Here is an 18316-nt window from a genome sequence, read left to right as displayed (position 1 = left end):
GTGTAGCAGCCCGGGAGTAGGGAAAAAAGACCCAATCTAAACAATTATTAAGCCACACTATTACCTAGACAGGTCCGCAGTCCATATGAAAGAGTTTGTTTTCAAGAATGGCTCCACTACATTTCTTGCACTTTTTAGCATAATGGCTTGGAATTCATTTACAAAATGCATGAAATAAATAACAGAGGCGGAGTTGAAGTCTAGCAGCAGCTTTGGTGTATTTCTAGGTTAGGTGGGAGACAGGGCTGACAAGGTTAAGTGTGGAAATGTCTTATTCTGTACACTTACTATTTACTGCCGGTCTTAATCAGAATAAACGTATCTTGCCGGAGCGGTGTAATTGCGGACGAACAGACACGCATTCATGTTTGTATACTTTATAGAAATGATCTAATGCATCAGCAAGACACTTATATCACAGGGAACCTCATCTTTCTATACCTCCGTGTCACTTCTTTGCGTTCTCTGCCATATTCCTCCCCTCTCCGTCTGTCGTTTTCCTTTCTGTACCTTTTCCTCTGTTTCTGTATGTTTCTGCACTTATTTTCCTCCTTTCTCACTTTCTTTCAGGATATTTCTCTTCCCCCCCACCCCCGTGTACCTGTGTGTGTATCTCCGCCCCTCTTCCGCTCCCTTTCCCCATCTGTCAAACGAGATCTTTGGACTAATCGGCCGAAAAGTGCCCGGCTGTTTAGGAATCTGTTCCCCCAGCTCCCCTTCCTTCCTCTATATTTGATTCCACCAGATTTGCCTCTTGAAGTTTATCAGTGGTGACATTTCTGCATTTCCAGTGCCAGATCCGTTTATCAGCCACGAATGTGGTATGCAGTAGGGAACAGAGAGGGGTGAGTCCTTGTGATTTGGTCTTAGAATTTCATTTTAAATATAAACAATAGGCAACGCAAACAGATTGCGCTATAAATATCAGGGGCATGGAGATCTGTAACCACCAGTAATGATGTTTGACAACTTGGGTTTGAAACAAAAAGTAAATCATTTATTTGCGGCTTCACCGAGCATTAGTACTGTTCCAGCATTTGCGGGATGTGAAGCCCTCAGTGCTGTAAGTGCTGAACTTGCCTTTGTATTTTCTATATGTGTCCAGATGCGTAAAAATGACTGCACTGCTATGCATTTAAAGATGAAACGGAATTATTTAAGGACCGCATTTAGTGTCGGCCAAAATTCATATGTAGCATTTTACTTTATTTACTTTCTGTGGGAACTCGATACATTTCTGTATTATTCAGTAATCTACTTTAAGCGATTTACAATCGTGGTAAAACATACAGGTAGAAAATTAATCATAATGAATATTTTGAACAGTTTGAAAAGTTATACCTGTTAATGTGAATGTAGGGTCAGAACTGATCCTGGAACAAACTGTATTGGAGAGACAGGGTTCTGATCCAACACAGGTGTTATATTCTTGCATAATATATACAGTCATCTTTTTCTCTGTCTCTGTCTCTGTCTGTCTCTCATAATCTCATATAATCCATATATAGGATTCTATAATCCTACTAAATGTCTTGGTCATCTTTCAGCTTTCAGTTCTGAGGTAGGGTATATGCAAAAGGTTAACCCTCTTTTCTTGCCACAGATGGTGATAGACCTGTCTATTTTCATTGCTTTAGTTTCTGATTTGTTTTCCAGCATATGAGGTTTTTAACCCATAAACTGCCTTTCCACTTATTTATCCGCATTTCTTTATCTGTCTATCTTTATATCATTATGTATATCTATCAATCTAAAAATATTATGTGTCTATTGCCTATGCAGGCCGATTGGTTGAGTGAGTGATGTCAAATTACATTGTAGAAAAATGTCAGGCAGATCAAACAGCACCTGTGTTGAAACCCCCAAAAACTGTTAAAAAGTTTGGGGCAAACCTGCAAATAACTGAGCCAATCATAAACATAATTGATGTAAATAAGTAATCATTCCCTTGTGCGTTTTTCAACATTTTTGCAAAATATTTCAATAGATTCCAACTGGGCATTGACTTTTTCCTAAAAATCAAAAAATAGTGACTCCAGAATCACTTCAAAATAATTATTAGTCACAATGGACCTTTCCTTCCTTCTTTAAGATGCTACTTAAAATTCATCTCATTCACCAAAGTTTTGGTCACTTGTCCAAACAAATTTTGACTGATAGCCTACATGCAAGTTGTGTTGTTGAGTTGCAACACAATAAGAACATTTTTGTTATAAAGCCAGCCATCTCAATGCATCAAAGCACCAATTGAATCCCCAATTTTCTTTAATGCATTTTTGGAATCCCTTTGTTTTTCTCTCAGAAAATAAGAATGTGCAATTTTCACTCCAGGTCTCCTGCCATTTTTAGAGCCACTCTAAATTATACAGGTGAACTAAAGCTTATATAAGGGCTTACAGTGTACTGTCTTTATGAGGACATAAAGAAATAAGAAACCCTGTTGCTGAGGGAGTAGTGGAGAGCAAAGGAGAGGTGCTAGGTAATGGGCTGACAGAAGTAGGACAGTCCCTGTTACTGGAATGGAAAATTCATATTTATTTTTAGTAAAATTCCTAGAGCCTCAATGTTTGTCAGCCAGCAAGATGAAAGCGCCATTGTGCATTTTTTATTATGTGCTCATAGATGTGGATGTCGTTGGCAAAGCCAGTATTTATTGTCCGCCCCTAATTGTTCTAATAGGGGCATTGTTCATCCCTTGAGAAGGTGGTGGTGAACTACATCCTTGAACCGTTGCATTCCATGTATAATAGGTGCAGCCACAGTTCTATTAGGGAGGGAGGAAGTTCCAGGATTTTGATTTAATGATGATGAAGGAATAGTAATTGATTTCCAAGTCAGGATGGTGTGTGAATTGGAAGGGACCTTGCAGGTAGTGATGAACCTGCTGCCTTTGTTCTTCTGGGTAGTAGAGGCTATAGGTTTGTAAGGTGCTGTTGAAGGAGCCTTGGCAGTTGCTACATTGCACCTTGTAGGTGTTACACAATGTAAACATGGCGCATCAGTGGTGGAGGAAGTGAATGTGTTAAATGGTAGAAAGGGTTCCAGTCAAGCAGGCTGCTTTGTACTGGGTGTTGTCAATCTTCTTGAGTACTTTTTGAAGCTGTACTCTCCTAGGCAAGTGGAGTGTATTCAGTTGGTGCTTTGTCCATTCAGTCTTTAGAATAAATAATTACAACGATTAATATAATAGTTAGCTTTATAATTAAAAAATGTTCTTATTTGTAGAATCATAGAACGTTTACAGCACAGAAGGAGGTCATCAGCCTGTTATGTCTTTGCTGGCGCTTCACAAGAAAAACCTGTCTGCTCCCATTCCCCTGCCTTTTCCTCATGGCCCTTCAAATCTTTCCTTTTCAGATAATGATCCAATTCCCTTTTGAAAGCCACGATTGAACCTGCATCCACCACATTCTCGCTGTGTGAAAATGTTTTCCCTCATGTCGGCCTTGGTCCTTTTGCCACTTATCTTAAACCAGTGTGCTCTAGTTCTTGAATCTTCTGCCAATGGAAACAGTTTCTCAGTCCAGACCCTTGTATACCTTCCTTCAGTCTAAAAAGCAACCGTTCACCACTGTACTCTCTGTTTCCTGTCACTCAGCCAACCTTGCATCCATGCTGCCATCCCCTTTATCCCATGGCTTTAACATTGCAGACAAACGTGTTATTTAGCGCTTTATCAAAAGCATTTTGGAAGTCCAGTACACTATATCAACTGCAATATCTACATCAGTCCTCTCTGTTACCTCACCAAAAATCTCAATCAAGTTAGTTAAACATGCTTTGCCTTTAACAAATTTATTAACTATTAATTATTTTACATTTGTCCAAGTGACTATTAATTTTGCCCTGTATTATTGTTTCTAAAAGCCTTCCCACCACCAAGGTTAAACTGTCTGGCATGTAGTTGCTGGGCATATCCTTATACAGGTCTCCAGCGTTTAAAATGCGTTCTAATAGCGCATTTTCATTTTAATGTGGTTTGAAATTATGGCTGTTCCACAATAGCAGTGCTGCCATTTTCATTGTAATGTCATTACTGAGCATGCTTCGGTGCCTACTTCCTGACTCTCCCACTTGCTGGCCCTCCTGACTCGCCAATTCTCTTGCTGATGCTCCCACTCACTGCTTCCCTCCTCACCTTGCTGCATCTCTCTGACCCTCCCACTCCCTTCCTCCTTCTTGCAGCTTCTCCTGCTGGCTTGCTCCCTCTTATTGCTCCTTTCCTGAATCCTCGCTCACAGTTAGTGCTTGGGAGACGGAAGCGGCGAGTCAGGTGGAGTGGCAGAGGGAAATGATGAGTGGGAAGGTCAGTGAGTGGGAGGGTTGGGGAGGGAAGTGGCGAATGGGGGAGTCAGCAAGACCAGAAAGATGGCGTGCAGGAGAGTCAAGGGGCAGAATTTTCTGCCTGTCGGTCGGGCCCGACCCAATCTCTGGCGGTCCGGCAGATGATCCCCGCCGGAGAAGTGGGCCGCACCACCATTTTACGTGGACGGGCCAATTAAGGCCCGCTCAGTGTGACGTCTGGCAGGAAGCGCTATGCGCTTCCTGTGCGGGCGGGGGGGGTGGGATTCCCCAAGAGCGAGAGTGCACTCTTTCATACATGCGCACGAAAGAGCGCACGTCCCTCTGAGGCAAAGTGCAGCCTCAGGGAGATCACTTCCACTTTGAAAAAGATTAAAAATAGAAAAAAAAATTCCCTAACATGTCCCCTTCATGTGACAATGTCACATGAGATGGAACATGTTCATAATTTACACTATAACTTTATTAAGCTTTTTAAAACCCTGCATGAAACCTCATCATGCTGGTGAATGAGGTTTCATGTTTTTTCTATTTGCCGCCGGAGCGCCTGGCCTGCCCGCCAATCTTAAGGTTGGATGGGCAGGTCCTTTAATTGTTTAAGTGATCCTGTCAATGGCCTCAATTGACCATTGACAGGTCGGCGGGACCGTAGCTGATTTTGCTGTGGCCCCGCCTTCCTGAAAATTTAAATGGGGCGGGATGATGTCAGGGTTTCCGTCCGATGTAACCCAGCGTCATTTTACGCGTCGGCGAGCGGGCCCCGCACCCAGCTTGCCGATGGCAAAATTCTGCCCAAGGAGTGGGAAAGGCGATGAGTTTGGCGGGTAGCTGAGTGGTGTTGTGTTTTTCTTCTCCTTCTGCTTACTTAGTAGATAAACATCATGGCACCTACTACACATAAGGGATTATTAACTCAAAAATACATAGGTTCATTTATTGAGGGTTTTAGAAGTTCATAGCAGTGTTGCACAGTTGGAGAACTTGTACACATATCTGAGTTCTTCAGAGAAAACTGAGACCAAGTCTGAATCACATGATACATTGCATAATTTTTCATCTTGTAATGTATACACAAAATATAACTGCATCCACTTAGAGATATCGCACAATAAATGGGAAAAGAGCTGAGTATTAGGGTCAAAGATGGAAGCGACAAGCGGAAGAGGCGGCAAGTTGGAAGAGGTAGTGAGTGGCAGGGTTGGAGAGGGAAGTGGCGAGCTGGAGGATTGGTGGGAAGAGGGGAGTCTGGAGGTGATGATCTTGAAGTAGGAACCTGTGAACATAAGTTGAAAGAGTTGGTATTGTAAGGTATTAAGAGTTAGTTAGTTATTAAGATTTAGTAAGAGGATTTTTGGTCTAATTAGGTTCAAGGCACCCGATAGATATTCAATGTATAAATTACAGTTCATGAACGTCACCCACCCTTTATTTTATGTTTTCTTATGGGAAAGTGATTTTCTTTTAGTGTGTTTTTGTTTAGCATGCCATTTTTTAGGAACATATTAGGAGTGTTCTTAGGAGTGCCAAACGAGGGATAGCTGTACTCTGTTTTTGAACAGTGGTGGAACATTTACAACTCTCCAGTTCTCTGACACCACTCCTGTGTCAAAGGAGGATTGGAAATTTATGACCAGTGTCGTTGCAATTTCTACCCCTACTTCTCTCAGTATATGGATACATCTTTATGGACAACCAACCTTTTCTAATTCCCCTCTTCAACAATTTTTAGCTTATCCAGTGTCTCAACTACCTCCTCTTTCACTCTAACTTGAGCAGCATCTTCTTCCTCAGTAAAGAGAGATGGAAAGTGTCTGTACCATTCTCTCTACCTCCAGGTGTAAATTCCTTTTTTGGTCCCTAATTGGCACCACTCCTGAACACCTCAGAAACTCTTCCCCCTCTCTGCCCTACCCTTTACACTATTACTATCCCAGTCTATATTAGGATCATTGAAGCTCCTCATTATAAGTACTCTAAAGTTTTTGCACCTCTCTGTAATTTCCTTGAAAATTTGTTCTTCTATGTCTTTCCTACCAGTTGATGTCCTGTAAAAGATAGCCAGTATTGTAATGGTATGTCTATTGTTTTTTGTTATCTCTAACAAAACTGATTCAGCCCTTGATCCCTCTAGGACATCTGTCTCTCCATAAGAACATAAGAAATGGAAACGGGAGTAGACCACTCGGCTCATCGAGCCTGCTCCACCATTCAATAATATCATGGCTGATCTTCTTGTGTTACGATTTTCACATTCCTGTCTAATCCTGATAACCTTTGATTCTCTTGCCTAACAAGAATCTATCTACCTCCGCCTTAAAATTTTCAATGACCATGTTTCCACCACCTTCTGAGGCAGAGAGTTCCAAAGTCGCGCAACCCGCTGAGAAAAAAATTCTCCTCATCTCTGTCCTAAAAAGGTGACCCCTAATTTTAAAACAGTGTCCCCTAGTTCTGGACTCACCCACAAGAGGAAACATCCTTTTGATGTCTACCTTGTCAAGGCTGTTCAAGATCTTGTATCTTCTTCCAGGCGAATGACATTGCAGGGGAGAAGAGGCACGTGATCCTTCTGACCCACGTGTGGGAATAAGACATGCAGACTAATTCCAAATCTGTTGGTGCCCTGTGCCCCAGACTCAAAAAGTTTTGATGACTCAGTGAACCTCGTAAAGAATCATTACCAGCCCAAGCCGTCGGTGATGATGCAACGGTTTAAATTAAAGCAAGACGGACAAGTATGGGGTGCGGTCCTGTGAGACTCACTCTTCTAAACTCCAGTGGAAACAAGCCCAGCCTGTCCAACCTTTCCTCAGGAAAGGTATATATCTATATTCACTCATTTCAGGTATCAGTCTAGTAAACCTGCTTTGAACCGCCTCCAATGCATTTATATCCTTCCTTAAATAAGGAGACCAAAACTGCACAAAGTATTTGAGGTGCGGTCTCACCATTGTCCTGTATAACTGAAGCATAACGCCCTTATTTTTATGTTCAATCCCTCTCGTAATAAAGGATAGCGTTCCATTAGCCTTCTTATATTTGCTGTACCTGCATACTAACTTTCTGTGACTCATGTATTAGAGCACCTTGATCCATCTGCACCTCAGAATTATGCAGCCGTTCTCCATTTAAGTAATACTTTGCTTTTTTGTTCTTCCTGCCAAAGTGAACAACTTCACATTTTCCCACATTAAACTCCATTTTCCAGATCTTCGCCCACTCACTCAACCTATCTATACCCATCTGCAACCTCCTCTTCGCAACACATTTTCCTAACTATCTTTGTGTCATCTGCAAATCTAGTTACCATGTCTTCACTCCCCTCATCTAAGTCACATCCTGCCAATCCGAGAAAGACCCATTTATGCATACTCGCTGCTTTCTGCCAGCCAGCCAATCTTCTGTCCATGCTATTATGTTACCGCCTACACCATGCACTTTTATTTTCCTTAACAATCTTTGATGTGGCGCCTTATCAAATGCCTTCTTGAAATCCAAGTACAGTACATCTACAGGTTCCCCTTTATCACTGCGCATGTTACCCCTTCAAAAAACTCCAATAAACTGGCTAAACCTGATTTTCCTTTCACAACACCATGCTGACTCTTTCTGATTGCCTTGAGCTCTTCTAAGTGCCCAGCTATAACCTCCTGAATGATTGATTCTAATAACTTCCCCACGACAGATGTCAAGCTAACTGGCCTATAATTTCCTGTTTTCTCCTTCCCTCCCTTCTTGAATAGAGGGGTAATATTTGCTAATTTCCAATCTGATGGAAACTTTACAGAATCTAGTGAATTTTGGAAAATTAACACCAGCGCATCGACTACCTCATTAGCCACCTCTTTTAAGATCCTAGGATGTAGTCCATCAGGACCCGGAGACTTGCCAGCCTGCAGCTCCATCAATTTGCTCAGTACCATTTCCCTAGTGATTTGAATTTCACCATATTCCTTTCTTCCATTCGCCTCCTGATTTGCAGCTATTAGTGGAATGCTTTTTGTATCTTCTATCGTGAACACAGAAGCAAAATATTTGTTCATTTCTTCTGCCATTGCCTTGTTATCTACTATTAAGGGAGAGAGAATGGAGTCAAGATAGGAAGAAATGAATTCTGTGGGGCAGGAACAGGCTGACACGATGGCTCTACCGGGGCAGTCCTGTTTGTGGATTTTGGGGAGGAGGTAGAAGCGGACTATCTGGAACTGGGAGACTGAGGTTGGAAGCTGTGGAGGGAAGATCTCCAGAGATGAAGTCAGTGACAGTCCTGGAAATAATGGCTTGCTGTTCGGTGGTGGAGTCATGATCGGGGGAGGTAGGAAGAAGTGTCTGAGAGTTGGTGCACAGCTTCTGCAAGGTAGAGGTCAGTACTTCAGACAACAATAGCACCCCCCTTGTTGGCAGGTTTGATGATAAAGTCAGGGCTGGAGCTGAGAAAGGGGAGTGCAGCAAGTTCAGAAGGAGACAAGTTGGAGTGTGTGAGAGGAGCAGAAAAATTGAGATGGCCAATGTCACGCCGACAATTCTCAGTGAACAGGTCAAGAGCAGGTAAGAGGCCAGAGGGAGGGGTCAGGTGAAGGGAGAACACTGGAGGCGGGTGAAAGGATCCGTTGAACTGGGGAGAGGACTCCTGTCCAAAGAAGTGAGCATGGAGATGAAGGCGGCAGAAGCAGAGTTCAGAATCGTGCCAAGCCCGAAATTCATTGAGGTGAGGGCTTAAGGTATGAAACTGAGTCCTTTGCTGAGTACAGAATGTTCAGCATCAGAGAGGGGAAGGTCAGGGGGTATGGTGAATACATGGCAAGGGCTGGGATTAGAAGAAGGGATGGGGTCAGAGAGATGGGGAGAAGAGTCGTGCAGACTTGAAATGTTAACTCTGTTTCTCTCTCCACAGATGCTGAGTTTTTGCAGCATTTTCTATTTCTATTTCATATTTCCAGCATTTGCAGTATTTTGCTTCTATCCCTGGATGTAGAGTTTTCAGGCAGGATGGAGAGGGGGAAAAAAAAGATGGAGGTATAGCATTCTTGGTTAAGGAATCAATTACAGCCGTGAGGAGGGATGATATATTAAATGAATCATTAAATGAGGCCATATGTGTTGAGGTCAGAAATTAAGAAAAAAACAGGGAGCCACACTGCTAGGAGCGTACTACGGACCCCCAAATAGTGAGAGGGAGATAGAAGAGCAAATATGTACTCAAATTTCTGAGTGCAAAAATAATAGGGCAACAATAGTTGGGGGCTTCAACTACCTTAATATCAACTGGGATACAACAGTGTGAAAGGCACAGAGGGCACAAAATTCTTGAACTCCTTTCAAGAGAGCCTTTAAACCAACACGTAAGAAGCCCAACAAGAGGAGGTGCAATTCTAGATTTAGTCTTAGGGAATGAAGCAGGGCAAGTGGGTGAAGTAGCAGTGGGTGACCATTGTGGAGATTGTGACATCATTATGGAAAAGGGCAAAGATAGAACAGGAGTAAAAGTTCTAAATCGGGGGAAGACAAATTTTACGAAACTGAGATGTGATCTGGACTGGACTGGATATAGCTACTTGAAGGAAAATCAGTGGGAGGCATTCAATAGGCATAGTGCAGACATGTCACCACAAAGAAGGGCAGTACTTCCAAATCGAGAGGCCCCTGGTTATTCAGAAGCACACAGGATAATATGAAGCAGAAAAAGAAAGTTTATACAAAAACAAAAATACCTGGAAAACTCAGCAGGTCTGACAGCATCTGCGGAGAGGGATACAGTTGACGTTTCGAATCGTATGACCCTTCATCAGAACTAAGATATATAGAAATGAGATGAAATATAAGCTGGTAGAAGGGGGTGGGACAGGAGAGCTCGACAGGGGGCCAGTGATAGGTGGAGGCCAAGAAGAGACTGCCAAATATGTCATAGACAAAAGGACAAAGGGGTGTTGACGGTGGTGATATTATCTAAAGGATGTGCTAATGGGGACATTAAGGGAAGCAAGCTAGTGGCAGATGGCCCTAGTGCGGGTGGGGTGGGGGGAAGGGATCGAAATGGGCTAAAAGGTGGAGATGAAACAATAGTTCGAAATAAATTTGAAAATAGGAGGGAAGAGAAAAAATAGTTGTAAAAAAAATGATAAATTATTGGAAAAAGGGGGATCGGAAAGGGAGTGGGGATGGAGGAGAGAGTTCATGATCTGAAATTGTTGAACTCAATATTAAATCCGGAAGGCTGTAGAGTGCCTAGTCGGAAGATGAGGTACTGTTCCTCCAGTTTGCGTTGAGCTTCACTGGAACATTGCAGCAGGCCACTAGCTTGCTTCCTTTAATGTCCCCATTAGCACATCCGTTAGATAATATCACCACCATCAATACCCCTTTGTCCTTTTGTCTATGACATATTTGGCAGTCTCTTCTTGGCTTCCACCTATCACTGGCCCCCTGTCGAGCTCTCCTGTCCCACCCCCTTCTACCAGCTTATATTTCATCTCATTTCTATATGTCTTAGTTCTGATGAAGGGTCATATGGACTCGAAATGTCAACTGTATTCCTCTCCGCAGATGCTGTCAGACCTGCCGAGTTTTTCCAGGTATTTTTGTTCTTGTTCTAGTTTTCCAGCATCCGCAGTATTTTGCTTTTATCTTAAAGAAAGCTTATGACAGTCACAAAAAACTTATTACTGTAGAAAGCCTAGAGGAGTATGGAAGGTACAGGGGTGAAGTATGAAAGGAAATTAGGAAAGCAAAGAGAGGATATGAAAAAATATTGGCAGATAAAATCAAGGAAAACCCAAAGATGTTTTATCAGTACATTAAAAGCAAGAGGATAACCAAGGAAAATATAGGGCCTATCAGAGATGTACAAGCTAACTTATGTGTGGATACAGAAGATGTGGACTGGGTTCTTAATGAGTACTTTGTCTCTATCTTCACAAAGGAGAGGGATGATGCAGAAATTTTAGTTCAAGATGAGGATTGTGAAATATTAGATACGTAAGCATAATGAGAGAGAAGGTACTGGAGGGATTGCCATCCTTGAAGTTGGATAAATAACCAGGGCTGGATGGGTTGTATCCCAGGCTGTTAAAGGAAGCCAGAGAGGAAATAGTGGATGGTCTGAGGATCATTTTCCAGTCTTCACTAGGTACAGGCGAGGTACCAGAGGATTGGAGGTCTGCGAACATTGTACCATTATTTGAAAAGGGTGAGAGGGATAAGCCGGATAATTATAGGTCAGTCAGTCTGACTTGGGTGGTGGGCAGATTATTAGAATCAATTCTGAGAGACAGGATAAACTGTCACTTAGAAAGGAACGGATTAATTAACGATAGTCAGCATGGTTTTGTTAGGGGAAGTTCGTGTCTTACCAATTTAATCAGATTTTTCGAGGAAATAATGAGGAAGATTGATGAGGGTAGTGCAGTGGATGTTGTCTAGATGGATTTTAGTAAGGCCTTTGGCAAGGTTCCACATGGCAGACTGGTCAGACAAGTAAAAACCCATGGGATACAGGAGAATGTGGCGAGTTGGATCCAAAATTGGCTCAGTGACAGAAAACAAAGGGTAATGTTCGACGAATGGTTTTGCGAATGGGAAACAGTTTTCAGTGGCATTCCACAAGGCTCAGTGTTGGGTCCCTTGCTGTTTGTTGTGTATATTAATGATTTGGACTTAAATGTGAAAGTCATGATTGGGAAATTTGTAGATGACACAAAAATTGGACGTGCAGTTGATTGTAAAGAGGACAGCTGTCGACTCCAGAATGATATCAGTGGTTTGATGAGTGGGTGGAAAAGTGGTAAATGGAATTCAATTCAGAGAAATGTGAGAAAATGCAGTTAGCAAGGGCAAACAAAGCTAGGGAATACACAAAAATGTGGGGGGATATTGGGAGGGATTAAGGAAGTGAGAGACCTTGGAGTGCATGTCCACAGGTCCCTGAAGGTGGCAGGACAGGTGGATAAGGTGGCACAGAATAGAATACAAAAGCAGGGATGTCATGCTGGAACTGTATAAAATGCTGGTTAGGCCACGGCTGGAATATTGTGTACAGTTCTGGTTGCCACATTACAGGAAGGACATAATTGCTCTGGAGAGAGTACAGAGGAAATTTACAAGAATGTTGCCAGGGTTTGAAATTTGCAGCTATGAGGAAAGATTGGATAGGCTAGGGTTGTTTTGCATAGAACAGAGGAGGCTGAGGGGTGACTTAATTGAGGTGTACAAGATTATGAGAGGCCTGGATAGAGTAGACAGGAAAGTCCTATTTCCCCTAGTGGAGAGTTCAATTACCAGGAGGCACAGATTTAAGGCAATTGGTAGAAGGATTAGAGGGGACACAAGGAAAGATGCCTTCACCCAGGGGGTGGTGGGTGTTTGGAATTCGCTCCCTCGTTTGGTGGTGGAGGCAGAAACCCTCAACTCATTTAATAGGTACCTGGATCTGCACCCTAAGTGCTGTAACCTCAAGGCTATGGACCAGGTGCTGGAAGGTGGGATTAGAATGGCAGCTAGTTTTTCTATCTTTTCTTTTTCATCCGGCGCAGGCACGATGGGCTGAGTGGCCTCTTTCTCTGCCGTAACTTTTGTATGGTTCTATGATAATTTTGACCTTATTGCATTCCTCCTTATTTTGAGCCCATCCACTATCTTGCAATTTCTTTCTCTAGTGCTATCTGTCTCTTCCAATTCTATGTGCACCTTTTCTTTCCTCTCTAATATTACATGCTGATCCCATTCCCCTGCCAAGTTAATTTAAACCCTCCATAATAGCACTTACAAATTGCCCCATGAGGACATTGGTCCTGGCTCTGTTGAGGTGCAACCTGTCTGGCTTGTATAGATCCCACCTTTAACAGAACTGGTCTCAATGTCCCAGGAATCTAAAGTGCTCCCTCCTGCACCATCTCTCCAGCCACTGAATCATTTGCTTGATCCTCCTATTTCTGTACTAACAAGCACTTGGCACTGGGAGCGATCTGGAGATGACTGCCTTTCAGATCTTGGCTGTGAGTTTCTTTCCTTGCTGCTTAACATGTGCCTGCAGGACCTCATCCCTCATCTCTCTTTCCCTCTTATTGTGTTGTAACTTGGGGGGGGGAAGACAGTGATTTAGTGGTAATGTCACTGGACTAGTAATCCAGAGGCCCAAGTGAGTTCTCTGGGGACATGAGTCTGGTGGAATTTAAATTCAGTTAAACTGGAATTGAAAAAGTAGCCTCAGCAATCGTGACCATTTATCAATTGTCATAAAAACCCATCTGGTTCACTAATGTCCTTCAGGGAAGAAAATCTGCCATCCTAAGATGGTCTGACCTACATGTGACTCCAAAACCACAGCAATAAGATGGCATAGTGGTACTGTTGCTGGACTAGTAATCCAGAGACCCAGGGGAATCCTCTGGGGGCCCAGGTTTGAATCTCACCACGGCAGATGGTGGAGTTTGAATTCAATAAAAATCTGGAATGAATAGTCTAATGATGACCATGAAACCATTGTCGATTCTTATAAAAACCCATAAGGTGTCAAAGCTACTGACCTATATGTGACTCTAGACTCATAGTAATGTGGTTTACTCTCAGTTGTAACAAACCTCTCAAAGTCACAAAAAAGAAATTAAACCAAACAGACCTAGGCACCAGCAATGGCAATTGCAGGCCTGTTGACCCTGCAAAGCCCTCCTTACTAAATTTGAGGGATAGTGCCAAAATTTGGAGAACTGTCTCACAGATTAGTCAAGCAAGGCACATGCTAAGCAAAAACAAAAATGCTGGATAAACTCAGCAGGTCTGACAGCATCTGTGAGTTTTTCCAACATTTTTTGTTTTTGTTTCAGATTTCCAGCATCCGCCGTATTTTGCCTTTATATAAAAGCCTGACGTAGTCATCCTCACGGAATCATACCTTACAGATAATGTCCCAGACTTCACCATCACCAGCAGAGATGACGGCACAGTGGTACACAGTCGGGAGGGAGTTGCCCTGGGAGCCCTCAACGTCGACTCTGGACCCCATGAAGTCTCATGGCATCAGGTGAAACATGGGCAAGGAAACCTCCTGCTGATTACCACATACAGCCCTCCCTCAGCTGATGAATCACTTGGAGGAAGCACTGAGGGTAGCAAGGGTGCAGAATGTACTCTGGGTGGCAGACTTCAATATCCATCACCAAGAGTGGCTCGGTAGCACCACTATTGAATGAGCTGGCCAAGTCTTAAATGACATAGCTGCTAGATTGGATCTGCGGCAGGTGGTGAGGGAACCAAAAAGAGGGAAAAACATACTTGACCTCATCCTTACCAACCTGCCTGCCGCAGATAAATCTGTCCATGACAGTGTCGGTAGGAGTGACCATCGCACAGTCATTGTGGAGACGAAGTCTTGCCTTCACATTGAGGATACCCTCCGGTGTGTTGTGCAGCACTACCACCGTGCTAAATGGGATAGATTTTGAACAGATCCAGCAACTCAAGACTGGGCATCCATGAGGCATTGTGGGCCTTCAGCAGCAGCAGAATTGTACTCAGATACAACCTGTAACCTCATGGCCTGGCATATCTCCCACTCTACCATTACCAGGGGAATCAACCCTGGTTCGATGAAGAGTGAAGGAGGGCATGGGCATGCCAGGAGCAGCACCAGGCATACCTAAAAATGAGGTATCAACCTGGTAAAGCTGTAATACAGGACTACTTCCGTGCCAAACAGCATAAGCAGCAAGTGATAGACGTAGCTAAGTGATCCCACACCAACGGATCAGAGCTAAGCTCTGCAGTCCTGCCATATCCAGTCGTGAATGGTGGTGGACAATTAAATAACTCACTGGAGGAGGAGGCTCCACAAATATCTCCATCCTCAATGCTGGAGGAACCCAGCACGGCAGTGCAAAAGATAAGGCTGAAGCATTCGCAACAATCTTCAGCCAGAAGTGCTGAGTGGATGATCCATCTCGAGCTCCTCCGGAAGTGCTCAGCATCACAGATGCCAGTCTTCAGCCAATTCGATTCACTCCATGTGATGTCAAGAAATGGCTGAAGGCACTGAATACTGCAAAGGCTAAGGGCCCTGAAAATATTCCTGAATATTGTATAATGGTACTGATAATAGTACTGAAAACTTGTGCTCCAGAACTTGCCACACCCCTAGCCAAGCTGTCCCAGTACAGCTACAACAGAGGCATCTACCTGGCTATGTGGAAAATTGCCCAGGTATGTCCTGTACACAAAAAGTAGGACAAATCCAACCTGGCCAATTACCGCCCCATCAGTCTATTCTCCATCATCAGTAAAATAATGGAAGGGGTCATCAACAGTGCTATCAAGCGGCACTTGCTTAGCAATAACTGACTCACTGATACCCAACTTGGGTTCCACCAGGGCCACTGAGCTCCTGACCTCATCACAGCCTTGGTTCAAACATGGACAAAAGAGCTGAAGTCCCGAGGTGAGGTGAGAGTGACTGCCCTTGACATCAGAGCAACATTTGACTGAGTGTGGCATCAAGGAGCCCTAGCAAAATTGGAGTCAATGGGAATCAGGGAAAAACTCTCCACTGGTTGGTGCCAAAACTAGCACAAAGGAAGATGGTTGTAGTTGTTGGAGATCAGTCATCTCGGCTCCAGGACATCGCTGCAGGAGTTCCTCAGGGTAGTGTCCTGGGCCCAACCATCTTCAGCTTCTTCATCAATGACCTTCCTTCCATCATAAGGTCAGAAGTGGGGTTGTTCGCTGATGATTGCACAGTGTTCAGCACCATTCGTGACTCCTCAGATACTGAAGCAGTGCATGTCCAAATCTAGCAAGACCTGGACAATATCCAGGCTTGGGCTGACAAGTGGCAATTAACATTCACACCATACAATGACCATCTGGCAATGACCATCTCCAACAAGAGAGAACCCAACCATCGCCCCTTGATGTTCAATGGCATTACCATCGCTGAATTCCCCACTGTCAACATCCTGAGGGTTATCATTGACCAGAAACTGAGCTGGACTAGTCATATAAGCACTGTGGCTACAAGAGCAGGTCAGAGGCTAGGAATCATGTGACGAGTAACTGACCTCTTGATTCCCCAAAGGCTGTCCACCATCTACAAGGCACAAGTCAGGAGTGTGATGGAATACTCAACACTTGCTTGGATGAGTGCAGCTCCCACAACACTGAAGAAACTGGACATCGTCCAGGACAAAGCAGTCCGCTTGATTGGCACCACATCCACAAACATTCACTCCCTCCATCACCGATGCACAGGAGCGGCAGTGTGTACTATCTACAAGATGCACTGCAGGAATTCATCAAGGTTCCTTAGACAGCACCTTCCAAACCCACGACCACTACCACTAGAAGGACAAGGGCAGCAGATAGATGGGAACACCACCACCTGGCAGTTCCCCTCCAAGTCATTCATCATCCTGACTTGCAAATATATCACCGTTCCTTCACTGCTGCTTGGTCAAAATCCTGCAACTCCCTCCCTAACAGCACTGTGTGTGTACCTACACCACTTGGACTGCAGCAGTTCAAGAAGTCAGCTCACCACCACCTTCTCAAGAGCAACTAGGGATGGGCGATAACTGCTGGCCCAGCCAGCGAAGCCTACATCCCATGAACAAATTAAAAAAAATATATAGTTGACTCATAACTGCCTTCTGAAATGACTGAACAAGCCATTCAGTTCAAGGGCGATTAGAGATGGGCAACAAATTGTCAGTGACGCTCACATCCCATGAAAGAAGGAAAGAAAGAAACTCGACAATATTGCATTTTTATCGTGCCTTTAATGCCAAAGGCATTTCACAGGACATTATCACACCACATAAAGAGATGTTAGGAAAGGTGACCAAGCTGTTGGATGGGCTTTGGAGAGTCAAGAGGTGTGTTATTTGTCACCGACTTCCCAGGCTCTGACCTGCTCTTGTAGCCAGCGTTTATGTGGTTGGTCCAGTTAAATTTGCCAGTGGTGCCCCTCAGGATATTGATGGTGGAGATTCAGTGATCGTACTCTTCTTTAATGCCAAAGGGAGGTTGTTAGATTATCACTTGTTGGAGATGGTCATTCCTTGGCACTTGTCTGGCACAAATATTACTTGCCATTGATCAGTCGAAGCCTGAATGTTGTTCAGGTCTAGTTGCATGCATACACATAATGCTTCGTTATCACGGGAAGTTGCAAGTGCAAGTGAACATTGCAATCATTAGCAAACATCCCCACTTCTAATGGATGAAAGGTTATTGATGTCACCTAGTCAAATGCTGCTTTGATGTCAAAGGCAGTTACTCTCACCTCCTTTTGAGTTCAGCTCTTTAGTCCATGTTTGGACCAAGGCTGTAATGAGGTCTGGAGTTGAGTGGTCCTGGTGAGCCCAAAACTGAGCAGTGAGCAGGTTATTGGTGAGTAATTGCTGCTTTATAGCACTGTTGATGACCACTTTCATCACTTTTCTAATGATTGAGAGTAGACTGTTAAGGTAATTGGCAGGAGAGGATGTCTCTGCTTTTTGTGTACAAAGTATATCTGGGCAATTTTCATTTTAGGGTAATATAGTATAAGAGTCTGGTATGTAGGGTTAATGTGGGACTGAGTACAGTACTACACACAGTGATGTAAGATGGCACATGACCCAGAGCTAGGACCAATGTGGCATTGGTCAGGGATGTTTTAAGATCTAGACATGGAGATAGGTCCTTGCCTGTACTCTTGACTGTGTATATGTATAAAATTACAAGCAGTTAGCAAAGGCTTGCTGTTAACATACAGAAAGACTACAAAGACTTCCTTAACAGACATGTTCTGTGACCAACACCATTACAATAGGTGAATGCCAGTGTTGTTGCAGTACTGAAACAGTTTGGATAGGGGTTGGGCTAGTTCTGGAGTACAAACCTTCAGCATACACACAGGATGCTGTCAGGGCCCATTTCTTTTGTTGTGACCTGTAGTTTCTTGACACCATGCATGCCTGTTAAAGTACTGGAGTTGAGTGTGGAGAGGCTAAAGGTCCATTTGTAAAATACAGGCCATGATGAAGAC

At 43.7% G+C, this 18316-nt stretch overlaps 1 protein-coding gene across 1 annotated transcript in view; it reads left to right on the top strand.

Annotated features, from left to right (window-relative positions):
- Nucleotides 1-18316, top strand: part of adgrb2 (adhesion G protein-coupled receptor B2) — a 1091625-nt gene that overhangs the window by 910 nt on the left and 1072399 nt on the right. The gene's annotated exons all lie outside the window — the stretch shown is intronic.

This window comes from Cetorhinus maximus, chromosome 21, assembly GCF_964194155.1.
Source record: "Cetorhinus maximus chromosome 21, sCetMax3.hap1.1, whole genome shotgun sequence".
Classification (NCBI taxonomy): Eukaryota; Metazoa; Chordata; class Chondrichthyes; order Lamniformes; family Cetorhinidae; genus Cetorhinus; species Cetorhinus maximus.
This window is presented reverse-complemented; position numbering and strand designations above follow the sequence as displayed.